This window comes from Carcharhinus amblyrhynchos, chromosome 28 (assembly GCF_965287045.1).
Source record: "Carcharhinus amblyrhynchos chromosome 28, sCarAmb.v2.hapA, whole genome shotgun sequence".
In the NCBI taxonomy this organism is placed as follows: Eukaryota; Metazoa; Chordata; class Chondrichthyes; order Carcharhiniformes; family Carcharhinidae; genus Carcharhinus; species Carcharhinus amblyrhynchos.
Genome location: NC_137351.1, coordinates 4,861,326 through 4,882,327, shown reverse-complemented (window position 1 = coordinate 4,882,327; position 21,002 = coordinate 4,861,326).

The following is a 21,002-nucleotide window of genomic DNA, read 5'->3' as shown; positions in this document are numbered from 1 at the left end:
GAGCACTGGCATTTGCTTCAAAACCCTTCAGATTAACTACGCTATTATCTTTGAAATGCTGAAGTAGACTATTTTCTGTGTGGTGTGAAAGGTTTATTCACACTTGAAATGATGGAATTGATACATCCTCTGTTACCCTGCCAGACACTAACATGTTCTGTGGAGATGCCGTCTTGTTCTCTTACACGATGAGGACCACCTCCTGTCCTACAAACAAGGAATATTTTGTGACAATTAGCAGTTACTGCTGATTACTGGATAAATCAGATCCTTGTAACTGGAGATCTTATTAAGTATTGCAACAAACTGCTGGCACAATGGCACAGTGATTAGCTTTGTTACCTCACAGCGCCAGGCACCCGGGTTCAATTCCAGCCTTGGGTGACTGTGTGGAGTTTGCACATTCCCCCTGTGTCTGCATGGGTTTCCTCCGGGTGTTCCGGTTTCATCCCTCAGTCCAAAGATACGCAGCAATTCATCAAAGATCCTTAGAGAGCATCTTCCAAACCCATGACCAAAAAAGACAAGGGCAGCAGACATATGGGAACACCGCCACCTGCAATTTCCCCTCCAAGCCACTCACCATGCTGACTTGTAAATATATCGCCGTTCCTTCACTGTTGCTCGGTCAAAATCCTGGAATTCCCTCCCTAATGGCATTGTGGGTCAACCCACAGCACATGGACTGCAGCATTTCAAGAAAGCAGCTCACCACCATCTCATGGACAACGAGGGATGGGCAATAAATGCTGGCCAGCCAGAGACGCCCTTGTCCCACAAATGAATAAAAAAAGGTTAGGTGGAATGGCCGCACTAAATTAGTGTCCCAAGATATGATGGTTAAATGGACCGGCAGGATAAATGTGTGGGGTTACAGGGATGGAGCGGACCTGGGTAAGATGCTCTGTTGGCGAGTCGGTGTGAAACCAATGGGCTGAATGGCCTCCTTCTGCATTGTAAGGATTCTATGATTTGATGATTTTATAAAATTAATGCAACTCTGGTTCTGAAAAAGATGAACAGGAAAGCCTGTATGATGCCTCTGCTCATTTATCTCTGTCCTCCCCAAGCTCAATTCTTCCATTTCTTCCACCATCTGGAAACTTGAACTCATGCAAATCTGTGCTTTTACCAGAGCTCTTCCATCATTCCTGTCCTCCATGATCTTAACTTGACCTTTAAAGTTTGAAGTTCTCATTGTCATGCTTAATCATGCACTTGGCCCTCCCTATCTCTATGATCTTCACAGGCTGTATAACCATTCCCCCCAGAATGTCCATTCCTCAGACTCTGGTCTCCTGTGCATTCCCCATACCCTCACACATTGTTTCCACCACCCCACCCCCCCACCACCCCCCCACACCCCATCCCATTTCTGAGTACACCTTTGAAATTTCCTTCCCAAACACTTAACCTTTCACCCTTAGGACATTAGGTTGCTTCATCTAAGGTCTTTTTTACCCCTCAATGCCCATATTTTCAGTATGACTCTCTGCAAAGAACTTTGGGATTGTCCTTCTATATTAAGACTGCCAAATGATACAAGCTGTTGTTATACGACTAATAGAAGAGCGTAAAGATAACTAGAGGTAAAATTGGGTATAGGCTAGCACGTTTTTCTGGTAAGGATTTATCTTCCTACCAGGTGGTTAGTCTCTCTCCCAGGGGTAGGAATTTATCCTGTGGGTAATTTCCACAGTGAACCAAAGACCCTCAGTCAGACAATATGCTAGTGCATTGCAAGGTTTGATACTGCTTTTGCTAACTAGAAAATCACATTTCTGGTTCACTCATGTCCTTTAGGGAAGGAAATCTGCCATTCATGCCCGGTCTGGCTTACATGTGTCTCCAGAGCCGCAGCAATGTGGTTGGCTCTCAACTGCCCTTTGCGCAAAGGCAACCAAGGATGGGCAATAAATGCTGGCCAGCCAGCGACGCCCGTGTCCCACAAACGAATAATGATTAATGAATAATTTTTAGTGCCTACTATGCACAACAATGCAGTACTGAAGGAAACATCATTTTATTGGAGGCACACCCCTCGTATTAAATCAGACTTTCTGCTAGTTTGGATGGAGCCTAAAAATCCTATCCATTATTTGAAAAAGAAAATGGAATTCCCAATATCTTAGCCAACATTCCACCCTCAACCGAGTGATACTGATTGAATTGTTGGATCAATGGGCTGACAAGTCTTCATGTCCTGATGGACTTCCTCCCAGGATCTAAAAAGCATTGTCAAGGGAGGTAGTTGATGCTTAGATTTTAATTTTCTAAATTTCTCTCGATTTATGGAAGGTTGCATTTGGTTGGAAAATAGTGAATGAAATTCCTTTATTCAAAAAGGGTGGGAGGCAGGAAGCAGGAAACTATAGACAGTGAGCTTAATATCTTCCATTGGGAAAATGTTAGAAGCCATTATTAAAGACGGGATAGCAGGAAACTTGGAAAAATTCAAGGTAATCAAGCAGAGTCAACATGGTTTTATGAAAGGGAAATCATGTTGAACAGATTTATTGGAGTTCCTTGAAGAAGCAACATTTATTGATTTATTAGTGTCACATGTAGGCTTACATCACCACTGCAGTAAAGTTACTGTGACAATCCCCAAGTCGCCACACTCTGACCGGTGCCTGTTCGGGTACACTGAAGGAAAATTTAGCATGGCCAATGCTAACCAGCAAGTCTTTCTGAGTGTGGGAGGAAACGGGAGTACCTGGAGGAAACCCACACAGACAAGGGGAGAATGTGCAGATCCTGCACAGAAGTGACCCAAGCCTGGAATCGAACCCGGGTCCTTGGCGCTGTGAGGCAACAGTGCTGACCACTGTGCCACCATGCTGCCATGACATGTAAATGGATAAAGGGGGACTGGTGGTTGTACTGTACTTAGATTTCCAGAAGGCATTTGATAAGTTGCCATACTAAAGGTTATTACAAAACAATAAAAGTTCAATGTTGGGGGTATCATATTGACATAGATGGAGATTGGCTAGCTAAAGGAAACACAAGGTAGGCATAAAGGGCTCCTTTTCTGTTTAGCAATGTATAAACATGGGTGTGCCACAGGGAGCAATGCTCGGGTATTAACTTTGTACACTTTACATAAATGGCTTAGATGAAGGGACCAGAGTTATTGTGACTGAATTTGCTGATGACACAAAGTTAGAGGGAAGTAAGGTGCGAAAAGGACAAAAAAGATATAGATAGATTAAGTGAATGGGCAAAGATCAGACAAATGCATGATAGTGTGGGAAAATGTGACATTGTCTATTTTGGCAGGAAAAATTAAAGAAAGGATATTATCTAAATGGTAAGAGATTGCAGATCTTTGGGTGCCTAGTGCATGAATCACAAAAGGTCAGCATGCAGGTACAGCAGGTGATTGGAAAAGCTAAGAGAGTGTCATGAATTAATGTGATTAACTAATTCAGGCTTTGCTAAACCATATAAATTTGAGATAATAGGTGAACTGTTTTGGGTGTTGCTGTGAGGTGAAATAAAGAAATGCAACCGTTTCTTAGAACTCAATTCTTCACTACAATTGTGACATCCCTTGTCTCCACAGTACCTTCTTGCTATTTTTATCAACCATCGACAGAATGTTACCTGAAAACGGAAGAGGCACTGGATCCTTCCTCCCATCAGAAAAAAAATGATTAATTTGGATTGAGCAAACTGAAAAAGTGGACAAATCTGAGAGACATCACATGAGGTCAGATCTTTTCTTTGTGCAGAAGAAGGCAAACTGTAAGTTGTTGCTGCAGGCCAGATTCCATAAATTGCACAAACCTACAATCCATGTAACTTGGTATGAGTCCTGCTCGAAACTACAAAGCGTCGTGAACATAGCACAGTCCATCACACAAACCAGCCTCCCATTCACTGACTCCGTCTACACTTCCTGCTGCCTCTGGAAAGCAGCCAGCGTAATCAAGGACCCCATGCACCCCAGACATTTTCTCTTCCAGCTTCTTCCATTGGGATAAAAACACAAAAGTATCGAAAATTGAATCACTGACCATTCATCCCACTGCCGCTTGTGGGATCTTGCTCCATGCTAAATATCTGCAGTATTTGCTTACTTAACAATTACTGCACATAAATGCCATTCATTTTATGTGCTGTGCTTTGGGACTTTTCTGAGTGACATGCTGTGTAAATTAAAGTATTTCTTTCCTCTGATGAATAGCTGACCAGTCACTCAGAAGCAGTGAATTTTGAAAGCTTAGACTTCAGGTAGTGTTTCTGACCCTCATGGGGTTACATTGATCAGGACTGTATTTTGTTACATTAGCATCACTGGAGAGGCAGGGGCAAGGACAAAATCCATTGTTAGTAGTTAATAAATAAATATGGCCCGACACAGAAATATAACACAAATAAAAACAGCTCAATGGGGAAAAAAGTTCCTCTAATTGCTTTAGATAGGATTATGTGTTATTTTGTAGAAATGGACTTGAGTAAGGAAAGGCTAAACATTTTCTGCATGGATTAGCTTAGATTTTTTGATTTGATTTGATTTGTTATTGTCACGTGTATTGGGATACAATGAAAAGTATTGTTTCTTGTGCACTATGCAGACAAAGCATATTGTTCATAGAGTACATAGGGGAGAAGGAAAGGAGATGGTGCAGAATGTAGTGTTACAGTCATAGCTAGGGGCTGGAAAAAAAACTGCTTAATATAAGGTAGGCCCATTGAAAAATCTGACAGCAGCAGTGAAGAAGCTGTTCTTGAGTTGGTTGGTATGCGACCTCAGCTATTTGTATCTTTTTCCTGATGGAAGAAGGTGGAAGAGGGTATGCTTGGGGTATGTGTGGGGTCCTTGATAATGCTGGTTCCTCTTCTGAGGCAACGTGAAGTGTGGACAGAGTCAGTGGCTGAGAGGCTGGTTTGCGTGATGGACTGGGCTACATTCATGATTCACTTTGTAGTTACTTGGTGAGAGCAGGAGCCATGAAAGGTTACATGGATTGTGAGTTCGTGCAATTAATGGAAGAAAGGACAATGTCCCCTAACCTGCAGCAGCGAGTTACGGTTTGTCTTCTTCTGCACAAAAGACCTCATGTGATGTCTCTCAGGTTTATCTACTTTTCCAGTTTGTTAAATCCAAATTAATCATTTTTTTATGTTGTGAGGAAGGACCCAGTGCTTCCATTTTCAGGTAATGTTTGGTTGATTGCTGTTAAAAATAACGAGAAGATACCGTGGAGACAATGGATGTCACGAGTGTAGTGAAGAATTGAGCTCAAAGAAATAGTTACTTTTTTTTACTTCCACCTTATAACAGATCAGATGCACCCAACACCCAAAACAAATTAGTCTATTAACTCAAATTTATCTGGTTTAGTAAAGGCTGAATTGGTTAATCACATTTTCAAATGCCATTAAGTGCATATGAAGAAGAAAGACTTACATATATATCACACCATTAACAACCAGCAGATGTCCCAAAGCATATTACAGCCAAATGCGTATTTTTGGAAATGCAGGCACGGTTGCAATGTAGCTTTGAACATTGCCAGCAGTGTGATAATGATGTTTTTGTCATGTTGATTGAGGAGTAAATATTCGTCAGGGCACTAGGGATAACTTCCATACTCTTTTTCATGGTCTTGCATTTAATGTCTCACCTGAAAGATAACACATCACTCTGCTCTGGACCGTCAGTTGAGACATTTGAGCTTAAGAAGCTGGAGTGGGAATTCAGTATACAACCTTCTATCTCAGAAATAGAAATGCTGACAACTGAACTACAAACTGATACATCTACTGTAAATTGATCAAGACAGAGATTCAAGTGTTGTGAGGTGCAGTGATGGAGCATCTTATTAATGGATGATGTTTTACTTCAATTCTTACTTGGATGAAAATAATACTTTGCTCTGTTGAGGCTGTCCATGAGGAATGGCCAGTCGGCACCATCAGGTATTAGCACCCTTCCCATTATTGCCAATGTAAGACCATCCAATGGATTTGTGTATTCCACGTTTCAAAGAGTATCATTTTATTGTCCATCTCAATTCCACCTCCCCACCCCTCCCTGTTCAAGCTGACAGCATTGACCCTGGTCTTGGCACTGTTGGCAATGATGACGCTGGTACTGACACAGTTTCTGGTGCTGGCCCTGGTTCCGATGTTGATCCAGGGTCCTTGGAGCTGGTGCTGTCCTTGGTGCTGGTGCTGCCCTGGCTTCTGATACCGGCGCTGACCCTGGTGCTGACCCTGGTGCTGACTCGGACTCTGGCATTGGCTCTGAATCAACTCAGAGGCAGCTGATACTTTGCCACATCGATCACCAAAACCATCCCATGTCTGCTATAAACAACAGCTGTCAGTGTGCATTGCAGCCAGGGTTGATCCTGACCTCATCCGACATCGACACGCAGACTTACCAGCAATGGAAAGCAATTAGGTGAGGGAATTGAGTTTCCCCTCTCTAACACGGGCTTCTCCTTTGAATTAAATCAAAAACACCATGCAGACTTGAAATGGAACTGGACAATTTCAGATCAGAATATCTTGGTGCTGCAGAAGGTGATACCTGTGCCAAGGACCAATGGGATACCAACATTTATCTACATTCCATCTAATGAAAATCCAATTTATTTTACTTTGCACAGAAAATGAGAGAATGAAGCTGAAAGTTCCAGTCCAGATCCACCCATTACTACAGCAGATGGTTTAGATAAGTTGCAAACCTTAATAAGCGAACAGGAGAGAAGCAGAGTGGCTTCAAGTGATGTTAGAAAAAAGGGACATTCCATTCAGCCACTGCTTGTGTCCACATGATTTGAGATGGGAACAGCCAAATGTAGCAAAGAAATAGCTCGGCCAAAACTTGAAATTGTTCCAGTCTTCGCAGTCTCAGCCAGGATTGAACGTCGCAGGGAAATAAAATGAGCAAGGGATAGAAGTGAAATGACAGGACAGAATGAACAAAATGAAATTAATAAACTGGAGGGGAATGGAATCCAGGTCCCTGGCACTGTCAGAGCTCTCCATTCACCTGACGAAGAGGGAGTCCCCTCGAAAGCTTGTGCATTTACTATCAAATAAATCGGTTGGACTAAAACCTGGTGTTGTCAGACTTTTTACTGTGTTTACCCCAGTCCAACGTCGGCACATCCACATCATCACACACTGTGAGACAGCAGTGCTAACCACTGTGCCACCGTGCCACCCCACATTTTTTACTTTTGCAAAACATTTACCTCACAGGTGCTTGAAGAAGTATCTAACGATTATTGAAGGCCAGAAGAAGTTGGGAAGATGACTGATTTATTTTAGATTTCTATATGTATGATTCCACACTAAGACAGGTGTTTAATAAATCAACTGTGCAAATGCAATCCTATAATAATGGAGTAAAGTGATCAATCTTGATGACTATATAATGGCCCCAAGCAGAAAGAATCTGTATTTGTGTGTGTGTGTGTGTGTGTGTGTGTGTGTGTGTGTGTGTGTGTGTGTGTGTGTGTACGTGTGGTCACTGGAATCAGGCCTATTATTGTGATGACCTTAACTGACATTCATTACCTAGGGCTACTTAAACACATACCGTGTTACCCCAGTGTGAGGCATTATGTTCCGCAAAAAAGGGGATTCAATTCAATCATTCAATTTTACTTTCTTGTTCACAGGGAAATTCATTTTGAATACGTTGCTCATTTCTTTAAAAAATTGGATATAAATGAATCATAATAATAAATGAAAGAAAGTGCCCTATCACAGAGATCTACCTTAATTAAAAAATGCATCAAAGATTATTGCAATATGTGGACATGATCAGTTAACGAGTTCCCACTTCGAGCACATATCCTCACCCATTCTTCAAACTTATGAAAAAGGATTTTTCCGGAGAAGGGTACAAGCTGGTTCAGGAACTGATTTATCCCACATCTGAGGAATTTTGGTCTTTTCCTTGAATGCATCCAGCGTTAACATTGGGACAAGGGGTGATTCTCCAGATACTTTTTACCTTCATCAAAATTCTTGGAGAGCAGATTATATCAAGAAAATTCCATTCATCAAATACCCTGCCTGCCAGATTCAATAATCTCTGTAGCCTGAAAGTGTCCACTTTCCAAAGACAAGACTATGAGCTGATAGAATATCAAAGAACGAAGAACAGTGCAGCACATAAAGAGTTGCATCAGCCCCAAGTCTGTGCCAATACACATGCCTCTCTAATCTCATATTTTCTTGCCTCTACATGGTCCATATCCCTCTATCCTCTGCTTATTCATGTATTTATCCAAATGCCTCTTGAATGTTGATATAGAACCTGCTTCCACCATGTCGTCCAGCAGCCCTATCAACCCCTCTCAACCATAACTGCATGGAAGCATTATATATCTGTAGGACTTACACAAAAGGGTTTTCATTTTCTGACGTGGTATAATTATGTATGCACCTTGGCCAACATATCTGTACACTTTTCCCTCCCGTTCAATTTATTGGGGTGGGATTTCCTGGTCATTTAAGCCGGTGGGATTTTCTGGTCCCAACACAGTGAATGGAGATTTGGCCAAGAACCAAATCCTCTATCCTGGCTTGCAGAAGCGGAGGGGGGTGAATGGTCAGAAAGTTCCAGCCATGAGTCATAGAGGTTTACAGCATGGAAACAGGCCCTTCGGCCCACCTTGTCCATACCGCCCTTTTTTTTAAACTGCTGAGCTAGTCCCAATTGCCACATTTGGTCCATATCCCTCTATACCCATCGTACTCATGTAACTGTCTAAATGTCTTCCAAAAGATAAAATTGTACCGACCTCTACTACTACGTCTGGCAGCTTGTTGCAGAGACTCACCACCTTCTGTGTGAAAAAATTGCCCCTCTTTTCCCCTCTCACCTTATACCTATGCCCTCTTGTTTTAGACTCCACTGCCTTTGGGAAAAGATATTGACTACCTTGTCTATGCTCTTCATTATTTTATAGACCTCTATAAGGTCACTCCTCAGCTTCCCATGCTCCAGAGAAAAAAGTTCCAGTCTATTCAGCCTCTCTTTATAACTCAATCCATCAAGTCCTGGTAGCATCCTAGTAAATCTTTTCTGCACTCTTTCTAGTTTAATAATATCCTTTCTATAATAGGGTGACCAGAATTGCACGCAGAATTCCAAGTGAGGCCTTACCAGTGTCTTGTACAACTTCAACAAGACGTCCCAACTCCTCTATTCAATGTTCTGACCAATGAAACCAAGCATGCCGAATGCCTTCTTCACCACTCTGCTCACCTGTGACTCCACTTTCAAGGAGCAATGAACATGTACCCCTAGATCTCTTTGTTCTGTAACTCTCCCCAATGCCCTTCCATTAACTGAGTAAGTCCTGCCCTAATTCAATCTACCAAAATGCATTACCTTGCATTTGTCTAAATTAAACTCCATCTGCTATTCGTTAGCTCACTGGCCCAATTGATCAAGATCCCACTGCTATTGGAGGTAACTTTCCTCACTGTCCACCATGCCACCAATCTTGGTGTCATCTGCAAACTAACTAACCATGCCTCCTATATTCTCATCCATTACCTATTATCTATTTTGACACCTAGGTATTTGTAGTTAGTGACAATTTCAATGAGCCTTCACAGAAATGATTCATTAACTGAGTATTTCCAAGGTCTGTAATTAGTTCTTTCCTCCTATTTTCGTTCAGTTCTAGAGAACTGTCATTGAACCATTTTACAAACCTCTCCACCAAGTTCCTGTGGTTTCCTTCATGGTTCTTTATGAAACTCGTAAGTACCGTATCATCAGCGTACTTCAGGATTATTCTGACGTCGTGCTCTGATCAATAATTATTTGTATAGAAGATGGAAAGCAAAAGTGAAAGTACACAATCCTGAAGTGATCCAGTGTTCCTTAACATGGGCTCTGAGTGAATCCTGGAAACAAACACTCATTGGGTCCAGTTGTAAAGGAAAGCACTGATCCAAATCACAGTGGCACAGTGGTTAGACTTGCCTCATAGCGCCAGGGACCTGGGTTAAATTCTTGGGTTGGGTCACTATCTGTGTGGAGTCTGCAGATTCTTCCTGTGTCTCCATGGGTTTTCCTCCGGGTGCTCTGGTTTCCTTCCACAGTCTGGAAGATGTGCTGGTTAGGTGCATTGACCTGAACAGGTGCCAGACTGTGGCAACTAGAATTTCACAGTAACTTCATTGCAGTGTTAAGGTAAGCCTACTTTTGACTCATAAATAAACTTTAACTTTGAGTATAGGACTGACATCAGAATTTTTCAATAAGCTTCGACTGTGGCATGGTGTTAAAAGCTGGAAAGAATGCAACAAAGGTGACGGGAGCAATGTCACCTAATCGATGCACTGTTGGATCAGATAAACCAAGATTAGAACAGCATCTTCCACTAACCAGTGAGGTTGATTAGGCCCCATGTAACTGATTAATATGTGGAACAAGAACATCTGAAAGATATTTGGATATAATGTGCTTCAAACACTTCATGACAATCAGTGCAAGAACAATTGGTTGGTTATCAGCAGATAATGGCTTCTTAGCAGCAATGACAAAAATGGCCTATTTCCAACAGCAAGGAACAGTATCTGTGTTGAATTGCTTCTGAAAAACCAGAAAGAAAGGAACCATCAACTGGGGAGCACATTTCTTAAGAATTTTTCTGCCAATCTGGGCCGTGTACTTTCCATGGATTCACTCATTTGAATTGCACCTCTGCACCTCCCCCCCCATTTTGTTAATAGTTACAGCACACAGCACTTTGTCGATATTCAGGGGTTTACTTTAGAGCCTCATTAACAACTTAGAGAAACAGCAAAGAGCTGAATGTGACCGCTGATTAACGGTGCTTTGCTAATACTGACTGGAAGGTGCCTCACAATGTTTCGCATTCCAGCGTCTGGCTCTCTGACAAATGTGTAGATTTTAACATATACACAGTCACTCAAAAAGTGATATTGTGCATTAATATTGTGTAGTGAATTCGCCAACATTAAGAGCATTGGTCATTGGATAAACATATGGATGATATTGGAGTAGTGTAGGTTAGATGGGCTTTAGATTGGTTTCACAGGTCGGTGCAACATCGAGGGCCCAAGGGCCTGTACTGCGTTGTAATGTTCTATGTTCTATCTCCTTCTAGTTCACAAAGCGAAGAACTACTGCGGAATCACATGTTCCTCAACTTAATCATTTTCCCTTCAATTAATTCGCAACATCATGAGGATTATCTGCAGATAACAAAGGAGTCATTTCTCCTTTTCAGTGTGAAGTCTGACTAGATATATATACACTTCCATAGATCTCTGGGATTATTTGTCTGGAAACAGCCTGACTCTATGGTCCTGATTTTACTGGCATGTCCGCCCCAGGCAAGGCTTGCGAAACGGCATTCTCCTTTGGCCCTGGTCGTGATCTTATGAGCCTCAGACAGGCCAGTAAAATCCCAGCCTATGTATATCCTTCAATGAGTACAATGGAGGAAATTTTATTTGAAGAACACTGCTAACTTGTTATCTAATGGTCCATACAAAACTTTATTCTTACGATTTTGCCTTAAAATCTGGATTGAGAAAACATGTTGTAGTTGAGAATTCCGATTAATTCTAAATACCCAACATGAGGATAATTAGCAGCTAATGTTTTACTATGTGGTTTGAGAATAACACAAAATATTTAAGTAACATCTTAATAATGTCTCTCAGAAATAAATTTGTAACATGCCAATAAAATGAAAGATGCATTCATGAAAGTTACCAGCACAAGTCAGGTGCAAATTATGCAACAAGGTAAATTACCCAGGCTGGGGGATAATGCCAAAAGATAAAGGCAGCTTCGTTTGGTGTTAGAACCGAGTTAAACTGGTTAGAGAAATGACGAATCACAAGAAGCCATTTTTGGGAGAGAACTTCCATAAAATGGACAGACGAAAGAAAGATCAATATTTGAAGGTGTCAAACTATAATTGATTGAAGGATATGCCATTGTTAGATTGACAGAACAGTGGATGAATGAAATTGCTTTTAATTAAGTGCTGGGCTGTATAATCTGAAAACAAAATCTATGACCATTCTGCTTTTTGGCATGGAATCTAAGATCTTTTGAGAATGCTTCATAGCTAATTTTCTGTGTAGGTGAAGTCAGAGATTTTCCTTTCGGCCGAAAGAGCCTTGTCTCTTAAGTCTTGTCTTAACTGTATGTTTGTCTGAATATTTTTAATTTGTAATGTTTTTGATTCTCACACTGTTTTAATAAAAACTAATTTAATTGAAGAATTTCATTGAACTGGATAAACTTTTTTTGCCTTTGTGAAATGAAATGTTTCATGAAAAGATTTAGTCTTTAAATTAATCAGGTCACCTAGAAAATCTTCGTATGACACACCTGTTCCCTTTTCACAATGGTCCAACCAAAAGGTTTCTTGGCCATTACAATCCTCTGTCTTGGCACAAATTTCCTATTTCTTCAAATCTTAACTCATTATTCACAATGGGTTTTGACACTGGACATTTTCCTATGGGAGAGGCAACCTCTTACGCTGTTCAAACACTGAGCCAGTGATGAAGTGTGTCAAAAAATTGATGCAAAAGGGTGCACTAATATTTGAAGTGCTTAAACTTTATCAGTGAGGACTGAGTCTATTGTTTCAGGTCCGACTGATGGTGATTAATGTGTCAGTAAGTGTCCTCCAATCTCAGCATACCAATGAATGTCATTAAATCATCACTCACAGTGATGGACTTTGGCTTGGCTGACTGAATTTGATTACAGATAAAAGTTTAGTGTTCAGATTCAGAAGCAGGAGACAGAATATTCATTTAACAATATTAATGGTCAGCGAGGAGGGGGCAGACTTCCTCTGTGCTCTCTATGTAACAAAATCATAAATCGATATAATCAAATTTCTAATTGAACCCCAGAGTTTTTAGGTTCTATATTCTGCAAAGGACCAGACAGAATCCTTTTCTGTACAGCTGCGTTTGTGGCCAAGGTATTCAATGAAGGTGAGGCAACATACAAGGATAGTTTCTGCAGTCACGCCAGCTTTCTTTATCCTTTAAGTAATGCTGCCAATTCTTCACAGTTTCATAAACAGTTGTAAAGAAAGACCAGAGAATTATTCCCTTACACATAGAATTATAGAATCAAAGAATCTACAGCGCAGAAGGAGGCCATTTGGCCCATCGAGCCTGCACTGACAACAATCCCACCCAGGTTCTGACCCCGTAACCCCACATATTTACCCTCCTAATCCCCTTGACACTATGGGGCAATTTATCCTGGCCAATCAACCTAACCTGCATATCGTTTGGCTGTGGGAGGAAATGGGAGAATCCGGAGAAAACCCATACAGACACGTGCAAGCTCCACGCAGACAGTGGCCCGAGACTGGAATTGAACCTGGGTTCCTGGCACTGTGAGGCAGCAGTACTAACCACTGTGCCACCCATAAAGTCCTTAGTAGGGCCTTTGATGAACAATTTGTCTCTGTGGTTATGATGGGCAGGATTTTCTGATCACCTCCCAATTTCCCCCTCCCCCACCCCCATGTTGTTCTAGGCAGTGGGAGGTGTTCTGCCATTGGGTGGGTGGTGTTTTGCATCCATGGTGATACTGTCTTTTTTATTCCATCAGCTACAACATTTCTCACAAGTCTGTTCCGTTGTGTGGCACTTTATCGAATGCCTTCTGAAAATCCATCCATATCAACAGCATTATCCTCAATAATCCTTTCTGTTTTATCCGCAACATGTTAATTAAATGTGATTTTCCTTTACAAATCCATGCTAGTTCTTCTTTATCAACCCACATTTTCCCATGTGACTGATAATCTGATCCCGAATAACTATTTCTAGACCAGAAAACAGAAAATATTGGGAAATCTCAACAGCTCTGGCAGCATCTGTGGCGAGAGAATAGAGCCAGCGTTTCGAGTCTGGATCACCTTTCGTCAGAGCTGAAGGCAAAGAAGATCAGACAAGGTTTATATTATGAGGCTGGTGGAGGAGGTAGGGGGCGGGGTGGGGGGGGGCACTGTGATGAGACAAATGGATTGTAAATAGCAATAATAAAGGTTGGGAAAGGTACTAAAGTCTTCCAGTATTTTTAGAAGATTTCCCACTACAAAGATGTGCAGGTTAGGTGGATTGGCCTTACTAAATTGCCCCTTTGTATCAGGGGGGCGAGCTCGGGTAAATGCATGGAGTTGTGGGGGTGGGGCCTGAATGGGATTATGGACGGTGCAAATTTGATGGGGCCAATGACCTTCTTCTGCACGGTACAATTCCATGATCTTTGATCAACGATTATAATGTTGAACTGACTGGGCCTGTAATTTCTGAGGCTATTCTTACCACCATTTTTGAACAAGAGCATAACATTTGCAATTCTCCAGTCCTTTGAGGCTAGGGAGATTATGGCCACTGCCCCTGGAATTTCCACTCTCACTTTCTTTACTATCCTTGGATGCATCTCATCTGGTCTTTTCACTACTTCCTCCTTATCAATTTTGAATGCTCCTAGGGAGAAAATGTCCTCGACTGTCACCACATTCTGGGTAGCATCTACCTCCTCGGTAAAGACGGATGCGATGTGTTCATTTAATATCCCAGCCTCCATGTGTAAATTGTCCTTTGGGACCCCAATCAACCCTTAACACTGGAATTCACACTCCAAGGATAAGAAAAGACACCTTTCTTTCCATACAAAACATACTGATCATGGGCAGAAAGGGATCAAATAGATTTTCTTCGAGATGGAGCATTTATTCCAACTCCCTCTTTCTGTTCTTGGAAAGCATGATTTTCATGATTTTAGCTACAGTGTGTAAATAATGTATAAATACTTTTTATTTCTAGTAAGGAAAATAAACCTCATTTACAGATTCAGACACGTGGAACACAATAAGTCATCATTGTCACTTGTAGTAGCAAATAACCACTTCACAGGTTTGTTTGGAGTTGCACTGTCCAGAACTTTAATTGCTGCCACCAACCCATTTATTTGTGTTGTAAAATCGTGTTGTTGTCCTCACAGCAACTTTTCATAGTTCAAAATCTCAATAAGCTTTACCAATGAAATTAGTGTTACCTCAAAGGAAGCTGCAACATTCTGGAAATGATACCAGCTAAAATGTCAAAGGTTTAAATTCTCTCAGAGGATATACACATTTCCTAGACCTCCTAGATAACAAAGCTCCCCTTCAGTGATTTTTAAATTTATCATTGCTACAATAGTGCTTTCCTCTTGCCTTCCCTTGCAAAGAATGTGGTGGAATATTGGGGATGACAGTGCATGTCCACACTTCCAAATTGGAAGGAGCTCTGGGTTATTAAAAAAAACACACCATTGCCTCAATTTTTCAATCTGTGTTTCCTGCTGGGAGCACAGGACCATAAAATTGCTCCTGTTCTCTACTGTAGTAGCTGGCCCTTTAAGGGGCTCATGTGGAGTGGTCATGTGACCCAATGAACCAATGGGGAATGAACACGGGAATCCTGGGACAGAGTGGAGGCTTTTGCAGTTGGTTTGATCCTGCAGCTGTGAATGGACACATTGATTATGGTACTCTGTATACAGAGTTGTAAGTAGTAATAAACTGGTGATCACCAATTATTGTACCTACTACACTGGTGACAAGGAAAATAACAGGAACTCAGATTACAATAAAAAATTTGAAGGGAAATTCATTTGCAAGCATTGCAGAACAAGTCCAATCAAGTCCAGCCTGCAAAAAACTAAAAATAAAATACCCCTCTTCAGAAAATTAGAAGCTTTTAACCCTGCTACAGAAGACTGGATACAGCATGTGGAGTGTTTAGAATATTTTCCAAGTTAATGGAATAGAAGGGGAGGCATAGAAGAAAACTATATTGCTAACTGCATGTGGGAAACTGGTATACAACTTGATCCAAAGTTTAACATTCTTGGATGCTCCCAAACCAAAAACATTTGTAGAGCTTACTGAATTAGTAAAGGTCATTACTACCCTAAACCTTCAGAAATATTACAAAGATTACAAATTTAATTCCATGGGGGTGAGCCCCAGTGGAGACAATTGCAGCCTTTGTAGCAAAGCTAAGACAAGGTGCGGAGCATTGCGATTTTGGTATCAGTGTTGAACGACATGTTAAGGGACCGATAGGTATGTGGTGTAAGCAATTCAGTGGTACAGAGAAAATTGTTAGCTGAATCAGAGCTACCTTTATCAAAGGGTGCTAGAAATGTCATCAGTGATGGAGCGTGCTAAGAATGGCACCGAAGAGCTACAAAGTGCACAAAGCAACAAGGTGCAGCAGTCAGGGCAAAAGGTGGCACCAGGAGTGAAGGCACTGATTTAAGTAAATAGATAAATGCAGAAGCCAAAAGAGTCACAAAGTATAGAAGTTTTAACCAGGAGCGTAGGAGTAATGCAGAGTACTATCGGTGCAAGGGAAGTCACTCCCAGAAACGTGTAAATAAGAGAAGCAGGGTGCTTCATGCGTGGAAGAAATGGGCACATTAAACCCAGCTCCCAGTGTGTTGTAGAGGGAATCTCCCAGCAGGTGAATGGAACATTTTGTAACTAAATAATGTGAAAGGTGATATTGGTATGATATTGAGGAAATATATTAGCATTGATGATATAGAAGTTGTAAGTTAAGAAACAATGGGAGCAAAAAACATTGGTGGGAGTGCTATACAGACCACCAAACCGTAGTGGTAATGTTGGGGAAAGCATTAGACAGGAAATCAGAGATGCATGTATTAGAGGAGCATGTGTGATTATGGGTGATTTTAGTCTGCATATAGATCGGGAGAGTCAAATTAGTCATAGTACAATAGAGGAGGAATTTCTGGAGTGTGGTTTTCTGGAGCAATACATTGAAAAACCAACTAGGGAACAGACCATTTTGGACTGGGTGTTGTGCAATAAGAAAGGATTAGTTGGTAATCTAATTATGAGCAAACCCTTGGGAAGAAGCGACCAAAATATGATAGAATTCTTTGTCAAGGTGGATAGCGGTATAGTTGATTCTGAGGCCAGGGTCCTGAATCTTAATAAAGGTAACTATGACAGTCAGGAATGGGAGAATTTCTAATGGAAATAAAGAAATGGCTGAGGAATTAAATTTGTACATTGCTTCAGTCTTCTCACAGGAATAATGTACCAGAAGTCCTGAGAGAAACAAGTTTTAGTGAGGAGCCAAAGGAAATTAGCATTAGGAGAGAAATGGATTTGGGAAAATTGATGGGATTGAAGGTGGATAAATCCCCAGGTCCTGATAAACTTCATCCCAGAGTACTTAAGGAAGTGGCTCCGAAAATAGGAGATCCTTTGGTGGTTATTTTCCAAAATTCTTTGGAACTCTGGACTGCTTCCTACAGATTGGAGAGTAGCTAATGTAAGTCTGCTATTTAAAAAGGGAAGTAGAAAAGAAACAGGGAACTATAGACCAGTGAGCCTAACGTCGGTACTGGGGAAGTTGCTCAAGTCTGTTATCAAGGACTTCATAACGCAGCATTTGGAAAGCAGTGGCATAGCCAGAGAAAGTCAGTATGGATTTACAAAGGGGATATGGTGGAGGTGCATCATTGGCAGGATCGGATGATCAGAATTGCAGCCCAATTTTTAGAAACATTGACACATAGACAATAGATGCAGGAGTAGACCATTTGGCCTTTCAAATCTGCAACACCATTCAATATGATCATGGCTGATCATGCACTTTCAGTATTCCACTCCTGCTTTCTCCCCATACCCCTTGATCCTTTTAGCCACAAGGGCCACAGCCAGCTCCCTCTGGGACATATCTAACAAACTGGCCCCTACATCTTTCTGTGGTAGAGAATTCCACAGGTTTACAAATCTCTGAGTGCAGAGGTTCTTCCTCATCGCAGTCCTGAATGGCTTACCCCCTATTCTTAGACTGTGACCCCTGGTCCTGGAATTTCCCAATATCAGGAACATTCTTCCCACATCCAACCTGCCCAGTCTCACCAGGAGACCCCCTCTCATTCTTCAAAATTCCAGTGAGTACAAGCCCAGTCTCTCTTCATATGTCAGTCCTGCCACTCCAGAAATCAGTCTGGTGAACCTTCACTGGAGTCCCTCAATAGCAAGGATGTCTTTCCTCAGACTGGGAGACCAAAACTGTGCACAGTGTATGGCACAGTGTGTGGCACAGTGTGGCCTCATCAAGGCCCAGTATAACTGCAGCAAGACTTCCCTACTTCTATACTCAAATCCTCTTGCCAGCATGTTTTGCATGGCTCCACCCCTGCCTGCCTGAGGCCCATCAGTCAACATTTGCTGCAGTGCCCGCGTTAGCTTCTCCTGGCTTTCATGACGGATTCTTAATTCACCTTTGAAGACCTCCGGAATGAAGCTTTAATTTGAAAGCACAACACCATTTTACCATCAAATCCCATGAAATGAGGAAGCTGTGAAGGTCGTTTTAAGTTTTCTTCTTATCCTATCCAGACACACCACAAAGCATCTCAATGAGATACTGTGGCCAGATTATTGACAAAGTTTAATTTTCTTCTGGGGCACCATTTCCTACTTTGATATTAGAACTGATGTGATAAATGGGGTTTATTTTGCTGTGTACTTGGTAATTGAGAGGAAATGGCTTTGCACATTTCCGCTTTGGTTAGTATCCACCTCCATTTAGCATTCATGCCAGACGGTGTAATCACAGCCGGGAGAACTTCAGCACGTGTGCCAAAAATTATTTCTCCCAATCTGGCAAGTCCCATAACAGCACTGCTTCTGCCAATCTCATGTGTTACCTGAAAACAGTGACATTCAGAATGAGCAGAAGCAGGAATGTGGACTGTTTATATTGAATGAAAGATTGTGAGAGAAGAGTTCATCTGATCTCGAGCGTAACGTTCTAAATATAATAGGGATATTTTGCCTAACATCTGCTATTTTTAAAGGAACATAGTCACAGGCGTACTGGAGGCTAGATTGTGGGGTGGGAGATGGAAGGTGTGTGGTGCCGTTTTCCCCACTAACCTTTGCCACCAAGGGGCTTCCAAGCTGGCCAAAATGTGGCCTTAAGCTGTGACATTGTCTTAGCCTGTGGTTAATGCAAGGCACCCTCTTGGGAAGGGAGTTAAAGCTGCATTAAAAGTAGCTGCCCAAAGGCTCATTCAACGGATGGCTTGTCACCGAACTGGCCCACTGTATATCAGTGAAGAAGCTGTATGGCACATTGGTGAGGGGGGTGCTTATCCAATGTCTGTTTCTTAATAGTGATCAGCTGCATATGAGGGAATGTAAGTTTCAAGTGCTACTTTAAGGGACACTCACTAATTCATAGAGCCATAGAAAAGTTACAGCACAGAAGGAGGCCTTTCAGCCCACTTTGTTCATGCCAGTCAAGGGATACCCATCGTCCGGAACAATGGCACAATGATTAGCACTGCTGCTTCACAGCTCTAAGGATTCAGGTTCAATTCTGGCCTTGTGTAGCTATCAGTGTGGAGTTTGCATGTTCTTGCCATGTCTGTGTGATTCTCCTCCAGCTGCTCCAATTTCCTCCCATAGTCGAAAGATGTACAGGTTAAGTGCATTGGCCATGTTCAATTGCCCCTTAGAGTCCAAAGATGGGTATTTTAGATAGATTAACCATTAAAGATGTGTGGGGTTACAGGGACAGGGCAGGGAAGAGACATTAGATCAGATACTGGGTCAGAGAGTCAGTACGGACTCAGCGGGATGAATGGTCTTTCTGCACTACAGGGGTTCTATGATTCTATGATCCTACATCTGGCTCATTGTCCTGTAGCTTACAACACTTCTCGGTACTTTACAAAAGAGTTTAGGGTCTCTGTCCCCAACACCAACTTGGCAGCGAATCCCAGACACCCACCATCCTTCATATTAAAACATTCTTCCCAATGTCCCCTTCACACCTACTGCCTCTTATCTTGAATCTATGTCCCCTGGTTCTAGAAATCTCCACCAAGGGAAACAATTTCATCCTGTCAGCTCTGTATGTACCCTTCATAATTTTGTACATCTCTGTCAAGTCACCCCTCAGCGTTCTTTGTTCTAAGGAAAATAACCCCAACCTATCCAATTTCTCCTCATAGCTACACTTTTATAGCCCTGGCAACATTCTTGTAAACCTCCTCTGCTCTCTCTCAAGGGCAATTATGTTCTTCCTGTAATATGCTGACTAGAGCTGCAGACAATACCCCAGTTGTGGTCTCACCAGTGTTTTATATAGTTCCAAAATTATCGCCTAACCTTTATACTCTAAAGCATGTTCACTTTTACATGGAGCTGTCTAGAGGACCTCTGAAGAATATCAGAAGACTTTTTTGGATTATTTTGTCCAGACTTCATCAAAATCTCTTCGATTTGATTTATTATTGTCTTATGTATTAATACACAGTGAAAACTATTGTTTCTTGCATGCTACGCAGACAAAGCATACTGTTCATAGGGAAGGAAAGGAGATAGTGCAGAATGTAGTGCTACCATCACAGCTAGGACGTAGAGAAAGATCGACTTAATGCAAGGAAGGCCCATTCAAAAGTCTGATGGTCGCAGGGAAGAAGTTGTTCTTGAGTCAGTTGGTATGTGACCTCAGACTTCTGTATCTTTTTCCAGAAGGAAGAAGATAGAAGACAATATGTCCAGAGTGCATGAAGTCTTTGATTAGGCTGGCTGCTTTCTCAAGGCAGCGGGAGGTATAGACAGTGTCAATAGATGGGATGCTGGTTTGTGTGTGCCACAGTTATTCCAGAAGTTCTCTGAGGATTTGTATAACACCATTACCATAAACATCCCAAGGTGCTTCACTGGAATATTGTAAAACAAAGTACAACACTGATCTTGTAACATCATATTAGATCAGATGACCAGAAGCTTCGTCAAAGAAGTTAGTATTAAGGAGCATCTTAAAGGGAGAAACTTAGGTAGAGAGTACAGATGGGGGATTTCCGAGCTTAGTGCCTGGTCAACTGAAAGTGCAGCCACCAATGATAGAGCGATGGAAACTGGAGATCCCCCAGGGAGCCAGAG